The 19668-nt window shown below is 35.1% G+C and overlaps 1 protein-coding gene across 3 annotated transcripts in view; it reads left to right on the top strand.

Annotated features, from left to right (window-relative positions):
• Positions 1–19668, top strand: part of LOC149927819 (uncharacterized) — a 79182-nt gene that overhangs the window by 5259 nt on the left and 54255 nt on the right. The window contains exon 1 of one of the 3 annotated variants that reach the window (XM_090158378.1): positions 16530–16550. The exons of the other annotated variants lie outside the window; for them this stretch is intronic. The gene's annotated coding sequence lies outside the window, so the exon portion shown is untranslated. Of the gene's footprint in view, positions 1–16529; positions 16551–19668 lie in introns of those variants that run through there. 3 annotated transcript variants of the gene reach the window in all.

The following is a 19668-nucleotide window of genomic DNA, read 5'->3' as shown; positions in this document are numbered from 1 at the left end:
GCTCGATATCTCATTGGTTCTTTAAAACTTACGTCTTACGATTGCGTTTTGCACATTCAATCGTTAGAAATACAAGTGTTTCACATACATGTGGCATAAAGAAAGTAACAAATATTTTAGCACTGCATTGAATCATGGTGCGCTGCGTGAAATTGGGTGGAATTTTGAAGTACATGCCTTGTGATACATAAGTGTACAAGTGATCCGAAACTATCTAATGTATTAATGTGAAAAAATCTTTGCAGTTTAAAAATGTATGAAAGCAAAAAATTAAGTTTTTAATGCATCAATCGATTTTACCAGGTCTCCAGAATACCAAAAAAGTTCCCGTTTTTCTTCAAAGTTCCTAAGCTACCTTAAAATCGAGTACCCTATTTTCAATAAATCAGGAGAAAAACACCATGGCCTTCAAAGGTTCTACGCATGGGCAGTGAACAAAATGCTCAAAGCTAAGGCGTATGGAAAAACGATAGGTTTAACCAAGATTGAGTTTTTTAAGCATAAATCAATAATCTGTATATAATTTAAGTTATTGCGATAATATAATAATTTGTCAGTTTTTGGCAGCCGAAAATTTAACACTCATTACGTTTTTAGGATAATTTATTTGAAATAAAGATCTCATTTTGCTTTGCAATTGGTTATTATTTTGAAAATTTCGTTGCTTATTTTACCGTATTTTAACGGTGAAAAGTTACAATTTTTCCTAATTATTTTTAATATCTTGTGTCAAAGGTCTTCAATTGTTTTACCAATATAACCTCGTTTTCCAAACTGACTTTGTTAAAATTCTTTTCGCATTCGCGTTTAGCTATAGTTATTATTTATACAATTAAATTTTCCCCCAGATTTTTTATGCAGTGATATTTCCCAAGTATCTTTAAATATCATAAAAATATATAAAATTATTGTTCAAAGATTATTCCGTAATCTTTCCTTTAAATTTTAAAATTTAAAATTTGTACTTCGTCCAACATTTCGCTTCGTCTATTTACACGCAATTCGGGCAAGTTGTTACGTGGGTTGGCAAACACAAATATTTGCGCATTTAAACCTTTTTTAGTGGAACCCAACGACTTTCCTCTGGCTCGGCTTCAAAAATATATTTAAACCAAAACTACATCATTTTGGGGAAATTGTTGTGAGATATGTTGAACAGCTCTTAAAAAAGATGCTACATTTTGGTCTTAAACTTAATTTCTAGAAAAGTTACTTTTACCTCAATTTAAACCTGAAATCTTTAATTTGAACTTGCTATGTTCTGAAAATAGTTTATTGGTTTGAACTATATTTTATTGATATTGTTTGTTGTAATTGTAAATCTGTAGGAAATCAGTCTTGGACTGAATTGGATAAAGCAAAAAATAATGTTATTATTATGATTATTATTCATTTATATTTCAAAAATTATGTTACAGAATTACACCAAACGTTTTACAATTAAGTAAAGTATGTTAATTGATGTATTTCTAAAATTTCAGCTTGTTTGGATAAAGCCAGCGTTAATTATCGCGTTAGGGCTAAACACGCAATATATATTTGAAATCTTCTAGTAGTTGCTGCTCGTTAATCCCGTAAAACGCTTCTTATTTTTAACTTCCATAGTATAAAAGTACAGTTTCTTAGAAATAATAACTTTATGTCTTTTCGAAAAGGTTGGACACGTAACACTAACCATTGAAACCAAAAACGTTTCGCGGTTCCGTAAAATCAATTTTCCGTACGGAAAACCAGAAACGTAACAAATTAAATAATGTTTTCGAGAAAGGTCGAAGTCGTAATCTCTCCGGGGAGTAGTCCAGAGCAGTCGAGTTCGTGGACTGGCACACCTTTAAGTCTCCGCAGAATGCGCGCGCAAAATGTAGCGCCGAAGACGGACTGGTACGTTAGAAAACATAAACATCCCCAGCGCGTTATAGGTCTGCCGGAGTAGTTTAAAAACGCTTTGCGGACGCCGTTCGCCGGTGTATATCTTTTACCCCGCTCACGTATGTCATCTCGAAAAACCAATAATCAATAAAGGACTGGGCGAGGCTCTAGGTGTATTAGCCGCTCTCGGGGTAAAGATAAACGCGCCGGCGGAAAAAACATTTCGAGGCAGACCAGGAGGATCAAGCGTCGTACGTTTCCACACCTAAAGCCCTTTCGATTTCAATGGTCGAATAAAGAAAATATAAAAACACGAAACTTTTCCGAAGTTCATTCAAAATTTACATCTAAACACGGGGTCCTGGTTAAATTTGAATAAAGATACGGCAGAATGATTGCGCTCTGTCGCGAAGTACAAGGGCCAAGGCGCTGATTCGGGATGACACGTGGAAAGGTAAAAGTAGAAAGTTCACGTTTACTCTGCAAAAATGGGATAATATATACAAAATTCAACCTAGTTGGGGTTGATGCGACTAGAGAGGGGCTACTGTTGGTTTCTGTTTCGGTTCGATCAATTTCAGTGATTCAACCAGAAGTTTATAATATCTCTCTGACGAGAGAAGTATCCATCTGGGATGTAATTCTTCTCTTCAAGAACTTAATTCTTCTGTTCAAGAACTTAATTCTTCTGTTCAAGAACTTAATTCTTCTGTTCAAGAACTTAATTCTTCTGTTCAAGAACTTAATTTTTCTGTTCAATAACTTAATTCTTCTGTTCAAGAACTTAATTCTTCTGTTTAAGAACTTAATTCTTCTGTTCAAGAACTTAATTATTCTGTTCAAGAACTTAATTCTTCTGTTCAAGAACTTAATTCTTCTCTTCAAGAACTTAATTCTTCTTTCAAGATCTTAATTCTTCTTTCAAGATCTTAATTCTTCTTTCAAGATCTTAATTCTTCTCTTAAAGATCTTAATTCTTCTCTTAAAGAACTTAATTCTTATCTTAAAGAACTTAATTCTTCTTTCAAGATCTTAATTCTTCTTTCAAGATCTTAATTCTTCTTTCAAGATCTTAATTCTTCTTTCAAGATCTTAATTCTTCTCTTAAAGAACTTAATTCTTCTTTCAAAATCTTAATTCTTCTTTCAAGATCTTAATTCTTCTTTCAAGATCTTAATTCTTCTCTTAAAGATCTTAATTCTTCTCTTAAAGAACTTAATTCTTCTCTTCAAGAACTTAATTCTTCTTTCAATATCTTAATTCTTCTTTCAAGATCTTAATTCTTCTCTTAAATATCTTAATTCTTCTCTTAAAGAACTTAATTCTTCTCTTAAAGAACTTAATTCTTCTCTTAAAGAACTTAATTCTTCTCTTAAAGAACTTAATTCTTCTCTTAAAGAACTTAATTCTTCTTTCAAGATCGTTATTCTTCTTTCAAGATCTTAATTCTTCTCTTAAAGATCTTAATTCTTCTCTTAAAGAACTTAATTCTTCTCTTAAAGAACTTAATTCTTCTCTTAAAGAACTTAATTCTTCTCTTAAAGAACTTAATTATCTTATTGCCACGGACTTTAAAAAATATACCATTTATGATGAACTTAAGGGGGAAGAATACAGTAAAAGCCTCTTTCGTTCAAGCTGAACGTTTCTGTTTTAACAATTACATAATTGAATTATATTTTTCTTATTAGGCTGAACCCTTACGAAAATGACTTGATCCAATTTTGGACATTGGATCCAATTTGTATCAAGCTATATCCTGAAGGGATCAAATAATGATCGACTATTTCTTGATCAAATAATCTTTATCAAATTTGGATCCAAAAAATCTTTTAACTAAGAACTGGATCCAAATTTTATCAAAATTGATTTGATCCAATAGCATTGGATCCAAATTTGATACAATTTTATTTGATCAAATAAAATTGTATCAAATTTAGATCCAAAAAAATCTTAACTAAGAATTGGATCCAAGTTTGATCCAAATTAATTTGATCAAATAAAATTGTATCAAATTTGAATCCAAAAATATTTTAAGTAAGAATTAGATACAAGTTTTATCCAAATAGGTTTGATCAAATAAAATTGTATCGAATTTAGATCCAAAAAATCTTTTAACTAAGAATTGGATCCAAGTTTGATTTATATTGTTTTGATCAAATAGCATTGAATAAAATTTGGATCCAAATTAATTTGATCAAATTAATTTATTCAAATAAAATTGTATCAATTTTAGATCCAAAAAATCTGAACTAAGAATTGGATCCAAGTAGGATCCGAATTAATTTGACCAAATTAATTTGTTTAAATAAAATTGTATCAATTTTAGATAAAAAAAATCTGAACTAAGAATTGGATTCAAGTAGGATCCAAAATAATTTGATAAAATAAAATTGTATCAAATTTGGATCCAATTGATATTTCACCGGGACACTTTTTTGGAATCGTGTATGGAATCTTGTACGGTGTCGTCATGTACCGCCAGCGGTTAGAAACACTGAGAATAGCTTAAGCCGGTGGCTTAAATATATTTTTTCTCAAATAGATGACGGCACCGTAAGTGTTTCTAGAAATTGGTCCCAACCGAGACACCATAGCGGATATCAATTGAGTGTTCAAGAATCTAGAGTAAATATTCCTAACTCAATGGTATAACCATAATTATAGAAGGCAATAGGAGATTAGATGGATACTTTTTATGTCTGGCAAGACCGCCAGAACAATATCGATCTCAGTAAATATATATTTTTTTTTCTATAGTTAAATTTATCGAACAACTGGCAACATTTCGATAAAACTACAGCATAGAAATCAGAATGTAACTAGAACGATTTTTGCAATGGACCACGCGCCGATTTGAAACTGGCGGATTAGTCAGTAACGCCCAAGGTTAGTAACAAATGCTATAAAAGGTAACCTCGTTTGGGTGGTTTTGGTTTACGCGTCGTCTGATTTTAAGTGTTCCCTTCTACACTCTAGTCGGTTCTCGAATAGTTAGCCTTCCCAAAGTTACAGTGACGTCACTCGGTTCTGGCCAATTACATTTGTTTGTTTTATTTAATCTACCATCTAAGCGGAACCTGGGGTAAAAACAAGGGATTTGGGTGGGGATATAATTCATTGATTTTGTTAATTTTTGTTATATTTACCTCAATTATTTTCGTTTACCGCGTTTTGAGCACTTAGAGCACGTGATGCATGTGCCATTTTTTGGTCAGTTTCTTCATTTTAGGCCAAAGTAGACGTCTTTTGGCAGGTGTTGTAGGTTTCCTAGCTTTTTGGCCTAAAGATTAGGTTTTCTTTATAGTTTCTTATCGTTTCTTGGCATGATTTGTTATGCATGTAACAAATTTTTCCACAGAGTTTGACAGTTCTCGTCCTTTTGGCTATGGTTAATCATCACACCGAGTGATTCTCACGGCTAAGTGAAAAGTATAGTATCTGCTGTTAAGGTTATTTAATTATAATTAATGCCACCAAAATTACCTATTTTTGAAAGTATTGCTTACCGCCCAGATTCCATACTTTGAATGCTAGTCCCATTCGGGATCCTATTTTCATTAAATTAAGAGCTGATCCAAATCTCATTGGATACCGACCGGTTCCAATCTCATTGGATCCCAATTTGATCGAATCTCATTGGATTCCAATATGTATAAAATTGTGATATATATTGGATCCCAACTTTGGAAATTGGATCAAATTGTGATATATATTGGATCCCAATTTACGAAATTGGATCCAATTGGCATTCAAATTTCATAAAATCTATCCTTACTTTATCCAATTTGGATCCCAATTTGATATAAATTGGATCCTAAATTTTATCGAGATGTCTTAAAGTAAAAACAAAATGGGATCCAACTGTAATTGGATCCCAGTTTGATCTGTCCAATTTTTGATCACATTTGGATCCAATAAATTAAATCCAATTTGGATCAAATTATGATCCTCCATTTTCGCAAGGGTTAACCTTCCTTTAGTGCTTAAAATAATTTTGATAATTATGATATTAATAGTTAACGAGATATAAGGTTCTAACTAAAGGGTAGTTTGGGCACTTGCCCAACTTGTTTAGCTCCGGTGGTCCGAATTAAAACGTAATAACTTAATTACTTTTAAATTTAAAATTGTACAAAATATTTTAGGCACTAAACAAGAGGCTGTTCTACACTTAAATATTAATTTTATAAGTTACAATACAAAATTAAAAGAGTTCAGCTTGAAATAGCGCGAAAGTAGACAATGGCCACAGTAGTCTTCCCCCTTAAAGTCAAACAACGCTCTGTAGACAGTAAATATGGAAAAGGCAACTGGGACAACTTATTCACTCGTTGAACGAAAGACTTCCGGTACTAATGTTATGACTTCATACTCGTCTATTGAATTATATATATACCGTACACTAATCGCTATCGTAAGAACATAGAGATATATTTTGAAACCTTGTCAAAGCTAGATTCTCTATTCCACAACTGTTTTTCGATCCCAGCTTGTGCACTTGTGGGCGAAAGCTCAGAACAACTCCTTCTGTGTTCAGTTTGCACTCCACAATGGTTAAAAGGGATTTTTCACACGAATTCATTTTTCCCTTTCCATAAAAACTAGTTGAGGTTAACGGTAATAGTGAGTGTAGGGAGCTGTTGGCTCGCGTGGCATGAAGGACTTGCCACCACCCTCCTACGCGTTGTAACCCGGCAACTTGATTTAAAAAAACGCATTAAAAGTCGTTAGATGACTTGGGCCTAAAGTGGTGCTAATTGTTAAATGGGAAATGGTTAACCATAAAATACTATTAACGGAACTGGTTAAAACGTTTCACCAAGCCACGTTAAACCTAATCATTATCATTAAGCATCATATCACGGAGACAGTGGCGTAAATAGCGCCCCCGCAGACCCCGCGGCGCGGGGGGCCCCCAAACGTTTATGAATTAAATCGGTGCTATTTAAAAGGGCCCCCAAGTCGTTTTTCGCGACGGGCCCCGGAGTTCCTAGTTACGCTACTGCACGGAGATAAAACGTAAAAGCGCATCTACGATGATAGATTTTCAATGTTTTGAGATTTAAACGATTCCTCCGGTTGTCAACCATAACTTGGAAAATAGTTCAACATTAGTTTGTCGCATAATAATTATAGGATTGATTTTTTTACGTTTGGTCAGATAGATCTATTTTCGATTCACCAGTTTTTTGCTCTACAAATTTAATGGCCCCAATTTGCGTTCATAAGTAAACCCGATTAAAATACTTATACTGGATTAACTGCTTACGTTTAATCACTTTTACAGCGTTAACTGTATCGTTTAATTACTTTTTCAGGTTCAATGGCATATGTTTTTTTACAGGATTAAGTAAATACGATTAAATACTTTTAAAGAGTGAACTGAATACGTTTAATTACTTCTACGATGTTAATACATACGTTTAATTACTTCTACGATGTTAATACATACGTTTAATTACTTCTACGATGTTAATACATACGTTTAATTACTTCTATGATGTTAATACATACGTTTAATAACTTCTACGATGTTAATACATACGTTTAAATACTCTACAGGGTTAACTGAATACGTTCAAATACTCTAACAGGGTTAATTACTTTTACACGGTTAAATAGATACCTTTAATTACTTTTACACGGTTAAATGGGTACGATTAATTACTTTTACACGGATAAATGGGTACGTTAAAATACATTTACAGGGTTAAATGGATACGCTTAATTACTTTTACATGGTTAAATAGATACGTTTAATTACTTTTAAACGGTTAAATACATACGTTTAATTACTTTTACGCGGTTAAATAGATACGTTTAATTACTTTTAAATGGTTAAATACATACGTTAAAATACATTTACAGGGATAAAACTAAATTGAAGTTCACGGAATAATTTGTCTTTTTTATCCGGTTTAATTAAAAAGTAAAGCTTTCTGTAAATTTTATGTTAAAATAATCAATTTTTCTTTTCTTTACGCTTCAGATTTTCTTTCCTTTTTAATTTTCCAGCGCGTGTTACCAAAAAGTTTTAATATGGGCGCGCTTAATCTGTTCATTATGCAAAGCGCTCCCTCGGGCCGAAATAATGCTCTTTTTTTCGCTTTTAACTAAAATCTCATCTCGCAGCTTCGAAAAAAAGCCCAAAGTATTAAAGGATAGCGGTCCAAATTACTTACTAAGAAACTTTAGTCCGTGTTAGTTTTAAAGCCTCTGCCGAACTAACACACCGAAAGGAATTTGTTAAATCATTACTGAAGATAATGGTTTATCGATTAACTTTTTATTATTCGAGGCTTAAAAGTCTCGGGAAAGGTGTTGTGGGAATTAATCGCCGTACTCTTCATTGATAACGCTGCTGAAACGTATTTTAATACCGCCTATCTATTATTTTCGGTTGCGCGATTCTGCAATGACTACAGCCTGAATTGATCGAGTGCTCCAGAACTATAAATAATCCCGGATTTTATCATTCAGTTTTTAAATGACCTTTGGCTTCGGTTATACAGCTGCCATTTTGAACAAGTAATGGCTGTAATGTTTGTTTATAGGTTGGCAGTGCATTTGCTTTGCTGCTAGTTACAGGCCCTTAACGAGCAGTGCCGGATTAAGGACTAGGCCTACTAGGCACTGGCCTATGGGCCCCCACCGACAGAAGGCCCACACCACTGATGAAATCAATGGATTTTTCTTCGGGACATGCGAGATTTGCGTTTTTATGCTTTCCTTACATAAGCCCCGCTACTGTTAACGGGTCATATAGTGCAATAACCATGGAGTTGGGGTTCAGCTCTTGCAACCCATAAGGGGGGTGGCGCACTGGGAGATGTTAGCCGTGGTCAAATGGTCCTATCTCCAACTCCGACTTCGGTCAGGTAGGGGCCGGAAACTCTGTTTCGGCTCAGACTAACGGAGAGGGTCCATTCATCCATGCCGCTCCGGAGGAATGGGTAGCACACTGGGGGGCGGCGGGTCTCCGTATGAGGCGCAGTGACTTTGTTTAGATCCACACCGGGATCTCCGGTGCCAGCTGTGCTGATTTACGTGCGTTTCTGTTTGCCCGTCTGAAAAACTTGGCTCTCTACCTACGTAGTTAGGGTGCCTTGACGGATTTCGTTACCAGCTGTGTGGCGGTGGGTCTTTGTATGAGACGCCGTGACCCTGGTTCCCAGACTTTCGGACTCCCACCAGCCGGGTTGCGTTGTGCCGCAGTGTGTCTTTTCTACCTATGTAGGTAGGGTGTCCGCTGGAGATGCTACAGCATCCCCTTTCATTCCCCGAACTGTGCTCGAAGTCGATGCTCTCCACCCGACTGCAACACCATTTGTCGGGGTGAGTGGCTTGCGTCGAAGGTTACACTGTCAGCAGGAGGATTCTCTCGCTGCCCCATGCTTTTTGCACCCGTCCGAGCTCTGGACGCTGGCATAGGGCATAATAATTATGAGACCTCCGTTGTTATGAGCTTTGTTCTTGGTGCACCGGGCTATAAATCCCGCCTTTTGGTACCTTTTCCAAAGGGTATACGGCTCCTTACCTAAGTAGGTATGGTGTCTGCTGGGGATGCTACAACATCCACCCTTATTTTGACGCTCTGCCGGTGAAGTGGGGGCTGGTCATCTCTTTTCTGCACCTTTTGGAGAGTTGAGTGGCTCGTGTCAATGGTGCGACTGTCAGCAGTATGGTTGTCTAGCTGCTCCTGGCGGTTACATCACCTGTCTGAGCAGGCCTGTATTTGGAAGGGGGGGGGGGCACCAGGGGATGCTAAGAGCCCTCAAATGAATACTTGAGCATCCCCACCCCGACCGACCCAAAATAAAACCGATTACTCAACTAACAACTAATATCATATCACATCGGTTACCTAATTAATAATTTGAAAATTAACAAAATAAAGCCAATTTCGGTATGGAGCGCTACTGAGTTTTGGCGGCTGGTTACAGGCCTGTGTCCGGGCTGTGGACACTAGCGCAGGGAATTCGGATAAGTTCACAGGTGATATGGGATGACATGATAGCTCCTAGATGCACCGGTATATTATAGCAAGAAAACTACCATCTAAATGGTTGATTCTTGTTAGTTTTTCTCAAAATATACTAGTATTATGAATACGATTTCACTATATACGAAAGTCTTATTTAAAAAAAATAACTGCTGTTTTAAATTTGGGCAAAAATTTCGCCCTTACATACTAAAAAGCAAAAACGTAAACTAGTGAAAGCCCGTAGGAAATTGTCAATTAATGGAAATGGCGGCTCCCACGTTTGAACACCAAACAAAGTCTATATATAAAAGTTGTAAAAGCAGAGTGATAACCAGTCAGAAAGGTTTTTTCTCGGACCGAATATGGTCGCAAAAATGTAGTAGTTTTATTAATAAAACTTTCTTTTCCTTTAAGGTGTTAGTTATACTTAGGGATGCACGATATATCAGTCTATTTTTCTTATAGCGGTATAAACCAATATCGGCTTCGTTTAAGCCGATATTGGCCGTAACCGCTATAAAAAAACTATTTTCAGATAAAACTTAAAAATAAGAAAGTTATCGATTACAATTCGAATTGTGATAGAAGATTTGTATCATGTAAAATGAAAATAAACATTCGGATATGCTCTTGCAAACTTGTTAGAATAAAATTGTGTGAAAATGCACTGTCATTTTATCATATACACTACTGTTATGATAGATAACTTTGTTTATATCCGCTGTATCCATATCGATGCTACCCTAGTTATAATTCTGAAAAATTCTTTTAATAAACTTAAAGTAAATAGATAGTGTATAGAAATATTTTGTCTAAAATATTTTGTTTTCTACTTTGTGTAAATTAATTCCTTTGAAATATAAGCTTCTACATCCTTCGGATTGAACTGGAAAATATTAAAGTGTAGGTTATTTTCGCGTCTGCTATTAAACATAGCTCACCACGTCCACCATTAAAATTGGATCGATCTGTTAGGCTAAACTTGTTTCAAGGTTGATTCAATTAAATCTAAGTAAGTATATGATTATATGAAATTCGAAGTTAAATAGTTCAAAAAGCATTGAAAATTGTTAAGTCTTGACGAACTGAATGTTTTCTCCTTTGGTAAAAAATGCTCTCCTGGTGTTGCCGCGTCCATTAGTCCAACGAACTTCATTACCACTAACGCGCGTTATGCTCAATGGTAATTAGGCTTAAGTTGAAACTGCGGTGCAATTATGAGGGTGAAGGAACTGATGGGTTTAGAAAAATAAGTTTTTTTTTCTATTACTAATCGATAAAAGTTATGGATTACCATAATTATATTACGAAAAATGCTGTGCATCGGCAGAATTTTTCTTCAAAGTAATTGTGCAACATTTAAAGGTTCAGCGTCAAACTTTAAGTTTATATTTGTCGGAAACCTCGTTGAAAAATACTAAAAGGTTATTTTGTAATTAAATTTTAAAGTTTGGATTTATTGACATTACAGCGACAGCTGCGCCCTCTGCTAAACCTTTGGCAAACAACGATTAGGGTCCTTCGATTCTCGACCGGCGCCATTGTAACCGGCCTAAAGGACGTGCTGGACGCGCGCTCGTGCGTCAGTATTATATATATAATTAGTTTTTGCGTCTTCGGTTGTGTGGCACTACGACTGAGTAGAAAATGGCGGCCAATTTTTAGCGGGAAAAAGGGACCCTGAAGTAACCATTTTGGGGCGTTGCGTATTTTTAGATTAAATGGCAGTGCAATTAACATAAGTTAGAGGCTTGTTCAATTTTTAAATCGTAAACAAAGTGATATTTACAATAGGGTGGCGCCGGTCCTTTTACATACCTTTGAAACCAAAATAGGACTTGAAAATAAATATCCTAGAAAGCACCCTGGCAAGTGAACTGCATTCCTAAACTACTTCCGGTAGAAGGCCTCACATAAATTTTTAAATGTTATCATTCGAGTTACGTATTACTGATAAACAATTACCTGGAAAAACCTAAAATTGGATTGAGAAAACTATTTTGCTTTGTAAGTTAATATGGATATAAGCGAGCAATCCGTAAATATGAGGTCGTCGTTAAACCAATTTGAAATTTTACCAGAAACGGATACCGACGTTTCAACCTAAATTTGTAGGAAACATTAAGTGACTGACACAACACCTACTACTAGGAAAGACAAATGGTTAGTATGTAATTTCATTTTCTACCGTTTCAACCAAACTTAAATTGTACCTTGGTTTCGAAAAATTGTCTAAGATTTCCCTACAATAAATAAATTACATTTTAATACTTGTGAGCTCTTATTAAGACTTAATAACAGTCGATTATCGCCCTGGGTGTGGCTAGCAAATGTGCGAGCACTCAATTAATATCCCAATTAATTCTGCATTAAGCCGTCCGACTCGGCTACTCGGAGAGTAGTTTCATTTCTCGTCCAATTTGCGACCTGCAATTACGGGATGATTTTAATTTAGGCTGAAGTTCAATGTAGGTATTATTCGCTTCTAGTAGACCCAGAATCGCTTTTGCATGTTTTACTTACACGATAACTCTGCGTAATCGGTGTGCAAGTTTCAAGATAACAAACATTTTTCCAAAACAAGTTGGCAAGCCAAAATATACCTCTCCTCGGAAGAATTGTCCCTAGTGGTATTAATTTCTCGAGATGGCCCTTAAAGATATCTCCGCAATTCAGAGTTATTTACTAAAAACTTAATCCCGGTTCAATCCCGCCCGGTATAAAATTTTAATTTTTTTTTAAATAATTGAGACGAAACAACCGAGTTTAATTTATTTAGAATAATATATAAATTAAGTAGTTACAACAGGGAGTTAGACGTACTAAAACAATGCACAATTGAATTTAACCCTATTTACAGTACAAGTTTATCAGTTAAATATAATACGAAGCCAATTTTAATCAAAGAAATATCTACAGAGGGTATTTGTATTTTTCTCGCTTACGAAATACTTGCCCCATCTTTAACGCTCATTTTATTTCAACACTCGCCCTTGATGAAGATACTGCAGAATAGCGATATATTCGAAATCTGGTAGTGGACGACTCGTAGACTTCCTGTTGCCGTTGTGACACATACCGCATGAAAAAGACCAATACCATCCAATTTCCAATATCATGTAATGACTCGCACACCCAGGAAATCAATGACTGCATTAGGAATCATAGATGTCTAAATATCCACAACCAATAAAAAATGTATTAACAAGAAGCAAAAAACTTACATTCACAAAGCACAGAAAGCCACTTGACTAAACCACAGCTCGTATATCAAATGACCGTAGACGGAATAGTTAGTAAGACACCTTACCATTAACAAACAGGAATTTTCGACGTTATTATCATGAAACCGGATAAGCTAAACAACACGACCTACACACCTCAAAGTCTCCTCCAAAAACTGGACGTTTTCGTGGAAACAAAATAATCTAAAAAAACCAAAGATAAAAATATAAGATCAAAGAATAGACAAAAAAACAACATTATTTCGATCAGTAAAAATAACATACGACCCTTCCTTTGCCTAAAACCCAGATACATATTATATTAAAAAAAGAGTATCCGAAAAAACTAAACCTACTGACAATTAAAGAGTTTAACAACGTCATTGAATAATATATTACAGATTTATAACACAACGTAAAAGGAATCAATAACACAGCGGCAACGAATCAAAGACAAAAATTAAAAAACAAAGTTGAGTAAAAAATATACACAGATATTGTATTTAATTAATATAACTTATAAATATTTAATTAAATATAAGATTAATATAATTTATAAATATTTAATTAAATATAAGATTAATATAATTTATAAATATTTAATTAAATATAAGATTAATATAATTTATAAATATTTAATTAAATATACGATTCATATAATTGATAAATATTTAATTAAATATAAGATTCAAATAATTTATAAATATTTAAAATGATGTAACGTTATAACTTTGTAAAGGACATTCGCCAAAGCTGTTTTTTAGAAAAACACCGTAACTCAACAAGCGTTGGTGGCTGAGTTTTTAGAGTAAATCTTTTTCACGAGGCAGACCCGGGTTCGATTCCCGGCCGGCGTTAAAAAATCGCAAATTGATACTAAGACGAATACCGTGTACAATTGGTGGAAACCCTGCCATTGGGCGTTGAAAGGTTGCACTCGGTCCGTCCCAAAGTCATTAAGAAGAAGTTGAAGAGAAAACGCCCGTACAAACCAACAAACACAACGCAGCAAACACAAACACAAACGCAACAAACTCAACAAAAACCAACTCAACAGATTCAACACCCACAACCGTCATAACATAAACACAACAAACTCAACACCCACAACCGTCATAACATTCACACCCTACGCATAAACATTACAATAATGAAATATCCAATCAAACTGAGTTAAAACCGTCACGACGGTGAGCGTTTACGAAAAAACACCATCCAAACCAACCCCAACCGCAAATTTACCCGTAAACGCTTACCGTCGTACGGTGGTTTTGCCAACCCTTCGACAGTCCTAGCAAATGCGAACGCAGAAATTTTGAGAAACTGCGTACGCAATGATTAACCTTTGCACGGAAAATGCGAACGCGTTCGCAGCCCAGACAGACAGACCCACAGACATACATGGTGATTGTAATACCCCTCCAGGGTACAAAGTACCCTCGGAGAGGTAAAAAACGGAGCGAGATCAAAACGAGGCAAAACGTTATCAAGGTTACGTATATAGGAACGTGGCTTACGTATTCTAGATGTAATCAGTGTACACGCTTCCAGTTAAGAGATGGTAAGCTTGAAGTAGTCAGTGTCCACGCGCGTACTCGTTATTCTATTGGGCATCCTTTTCCCGTACTCTTTGCGAGCAACTCGACAATTTTTACGGGAGGACCGAAATTTTAGCTATACATCATTTGCAGGTTATATTTTAGGTTCAATTCTGTAAGATACTTTTGTAAATTTAAATAAAATATTTATCTGAAGAACGGTACCTCAAAAATAATTTGTTGTGTTCAAAATAGACGACTAAATTTTTTTTGTAATTTAAAAAATGAATTTCTTTATCGTTTCGCTACGATAAAAGTGTAGTATCAATAGCAATCGATCTAATAGTTGCATTTTTAATTCATCTTAAGACTATAGTTATCTGTTTTTGGTTCCAAGAATTCTACGCAGTCTGTGTTAGAAAATCTAATCTTTTAGGATTTTAGATTTAAAGGTAAAACAGAAAAAGACAGGGTCACTTTTAACTCCAAAAATCAATTTGTGAAACTATTTTCAATTATAACTTTTAAGAGCACCTCTATGCTAACTTCCCTTTTCCGCACTGCTAGTACGCCGATGGTGAAAAGAACGAGTTAGCAATTGAACAGAAAAGTAATAAAAAATGAGCCTCTGTAGAAAAATCTTTTTTCGTTTCCTTTTGAATTCGACGGCCGATAAGCGAGATAGCCAAAAAGCCTTAAAGGACGAATTTATCGCTAACGGTTTGCTGAATAAGGTAACTTTCGAACTTGTACATTTGATTGATCGGATTTATCCTGAAATGGGTTGACCTTATCTAGGTTCGTTCAAACAAGCCGTTTACATTACACACTCAGGGTCGTTCTAGGGATCACACAGGGCACCAAATCCTCTAGGACCTGACACCTACAACTTTTGCGCAGCTAAAATTAGAAGTCCAGACCAGATTTTAGGTAAAACATTGAGATACTGAACCGGGATAAAAACTGCTTCAATCAGTCTTGCTCACAATTTATATTAATATAATGTAAACGTTTGTGAAATCCATATTTTATTGCAATTTAATAAATTTTTCGCTGGCAAGTGAGTAACAATATTTATTTATTTCACCGATTTCTGAAAATGTTAGCGTCACGGTCTTAATAATTGATGACAGTTTCAGAGCAGAGCGAATGCTAGAATATTGATTCATAAATAGTACAGAAGGTAAAATTCATACCCATTTGCTCATCGACGAGTTGCAGTTAAGGAAATCGCGCGTGGGGCTCCGTCGACTTAGAGCAAGAAAACCGTTAACAGTTAACTGCAATTGCTGCCGTGTCCAATCTTAAGGGATTGTCCGCAAATATGCTCAAAATTCTTTTATTTACTTAACGCAAATGTCAGTGGCCACAAGGAATTGGCACCACATTCAAAGCTTCACCAAAACAGTAAACCACGCAATCAAAATAGAGGAGTTGGATTCTTATCCACGTGCTTCTTCTTTTAAGTACTTAATTATCTTATTAACGTGGACCTTAAAGATTTTAATAGCAGAGCTAATCACTTCACATTTACCGCACACCCATCTAGGTAATCAGTGAACAATTACAGAGATTACGGATCGATTACGCGGTGATTACAAAATGACGATTGAATCGCTACGGAGTGATTTCGTAAAGATTACAGAATGATTATCGACATATTACAGAATGCTTACGAACAAATTAAAGATTACTTACAGACAAATAACATAATAATTCTAGTCAAATGACATGATGATTACTGTGTGATTACAGAGGGTTTACCTTAATCATTTCAGCTAATTACGGCAAGTGGTTATTGGTCAACCGGTCGAAGAGCATTCTCTCAAGCCGTCTGCTCCTTTCCATTATAGAACTGGTATTCGGCATATAAGATAAACAATCAGTATCCATGTTTAGATGTTTGGACCAGAATTTTGGGATTTTTGAACTGTGAGCGACTGACTTCAAAATTTGATTATGTTATGAACGATAGGCAAGGTTCTGTAATAAACATTGATCCCTTGCCGTTTATACGGTAATCATTTTGTAATATCATCGAATCGACCAGTAATCATTTAGAAATATCACTCTATAATCAGCCTGTAATAATTTATTAATCATTCTGTAATATCATTCCATAATCAGCTTGTAATAATTCTGTAACATCATTCCATAATCAGCTTGTAATAATTCTGTAATATCATTCCATAATCAGCTTGTAATAATTCTGTAATATCATTCCATAATCAGCTTGTAATAATTCTGTAATATCATTCCATAATCAGCTTGTAATAATTCTGTAATATCATTCCATAATCAGCTTGTAATAATTCTTTAATATCATTCCATAATCAGCTTGTAATAATTTCTTAATCATTCTGTAATAACATTCCATAATCAGCCTGTAATGACATCAATCTATAATTATTTTGTAATATCACTCCATAATCAGCCTGCAATCATTCCGTAGTCCTTTTGTAATCATTTTGTAGTAGCTGTAACGAACAATAATAGAATTAGTCGTTCACTGATTACGTAGTCGTTTTAGAGAAAAATGTGAGCTTACTTACGATTAGATTCTAACTTATTTTCGGGTATATTATAACTTAAGGGATGATTAGTAGATTGAAGCCTAAATTAGAATAACATAGAGTGGGTATATATTAGCTTGGACAATACTAAGTTCGTTAATCCTCTAGGTTGCGTTATAAACGGCTCGTCGAGCGAAGTAAGTGCGCTTGGACACTTGTATACAATGTGCGTTAGGATAGTTAAACGGCCGATGGACGATAGAAAACTTCGTGGAAAAATTTATTATATACATAACAAATCAAGCCAAGGAACGATAAGATACAATAAAAAGCTAATATTTAGGCCAAAAATCTAGAAAACCTACGATATCTTCCGATAGTCAACTACTTTGGCCTAAAATAAAGAAAATGCTCAAAAAACGGCACGTGTATCACGTGCTCCAAGTGCTCAAAACGCGGAAAACGATATTAATTGACGTACATATAATTTAAATATTCAGTTAACACCCAAATCCCCTTATTGCCCTGTATTTTGCTTTTGAAATGGCCATTTATTAAAATGTTTATTTATGAAACATTCGGTGTATTTAACACCAACATATAGAAATTCCGTCATTGGCGTAATTTCAGTAGATCCTTGGGCTAAAATACAATTATAAAAACCCCTATTTTCCCCGCTTGGTCCCGTTTGATGGTGGATTGAAAATATACTGCTATAATATAGATCCACAATATTTATGAGAGTAAAGTATAGTCTACACACATTTCTACTTAATTTATGTAATCTACTACAACTAAAAATTTCTTTTACAGTATAACTCCTTAGTACACACCAAAATTAAATTTTGATTTCACGTGTCCTGCTCTATCTCGGGGGCAGAAGTATTCATCTACCAAATTTTTTTCTATTTTGGAACTTGTAGTTCGCCCCTCGCGCGTAAATGTTACGAAGCGCGCGGTGTTGGAAGGAGAGCGCTAATGTGCCCGTTAACAATCTTTCCATTGTTCGCGACCGACTTTAGAAAGCTGAGGCAACTTTTGTTAAATGGCAACTGAGGAAGAAAATCATTTACCTGTGTACGGCTGAAGTCAGCGGCTAGCACTCGCTGACATTTGGCTCCGATACGTGTCAACTGCGCGCATTGTCATCAGCTAGGAATTCTATATTCCGCCCTATAATTATCCGCCGCCTGAACTTGGGACATTCGTGACCGAGCAAAGCAAAAATGATATATTTAGGACCCGCGGTTTTAATCATTTTATTTTCGCGCTCGCGCTGAAGCTACGCTTTGAAACTAATTATCTTTTATTAAATTATACATTTTAAAATTCAACACCATTTACGGGAACGTTGAAGTAATAATAATTACAACGTAGACCATTAAAAGTGACATTTAAAATATGCGTCGTTTTAATTTTGGAACTAGACTTTTTATCACTTTTTCCACCATAGCTGTCCTAATTTTTCACCGTCTAGAATTTAATGGCATTAATCTTGAATCCTCCCCCACGTCGCTAAAATAAATATAGGTATTAAAGCGAAGGGAGGTACGATTTTAGCGTCCTGAAACGGGAAAGTTTAACAAACCACTGTGAAAAATATCAATTATTGATTTATAAATAAAGAAAAGCTTAAGTGCCCTAAATGATCGACCAGTGCAGTTTATGGGAGCAATACCATTAAACCTACTGCATGGTATGTAAGATCGTAATTATCTATCTTTAAGCGTGCCAGTTAGTGGAAAAAATGGCATATAGGTATGTGGGAATGTGGGAAGTGACGTGAAATTGACCTCAAACCGAAAATATTAGCGCATCTAGTGAGAAAAATACGCAACTTGCGACGACACAAAGAGTTGCAAGTTAAGAAAGGCAAAATATCTAGTACATTTGGGCGGAATTTCCGCTAAATCGGTGGCGGGAATTTCGAAATTGGACTGTTTACGGTTGAATTTCTAAGTATACTGGCGCGCGTTATATAATTTTTGGAAATACCGTCTATTACGTTATATTTCATAGTGATAATTAAGTAATTAAAATAGATAAGATTTAAAAACAGTTGTAATAATTTATTTTTGGTACTAAAAGTGAGGCATACCTAAAAAATTCCGTTTGGCGAGTCGAGGGTATATATAGAACAGTTAAGGCAGAGATCACCACGTTGACGTACATAAACGCTCGATTTGATGATTGTTTAGGAGCATAATACCAAAATTACGCTATAGTGAAGTTTGAAAATTATAATGTACATTAAATATTTATTGATCATTTTGAAATTTATGCAATAGACATTTCTAAAACGGATTAATATAACACGTGTAGGAACCTTTAGGAATTCAACAGAAAATAGGTGAAATTCGAATTTCCCGCCACTGATTTACCGGAATTTTGTGCTAGTATCTTTCCGCCAAATGTAATAGATATTTTGCCTCTCTGAGTCTTAACCTGCAACTGCGTATAGTGTCGTAGAACGAAGTCTACTAAAAATGTGTGGTCATTCTAGAAATGGCTCACCGGATATATTTTTATTTACACTG

Source organism: Leiobunum rupestre, chromosome 9 (genome assembly GCF_980474605.1).
Source record: "Leiobunum rupestre chromosome 9, qqLeiRupe1.1.hap1, whole genome shotgun sequence".
Taxonomy (NCBI): Eukaryota; Metazoa; Arthropoda; class Arachnida; order Opiliones; family Sclerosomatidae; genus Leiobunum; species Leiobunum rupestre.
This window is presented reverse-complemented; position numbering and strand designations above follow the sequence as displayed.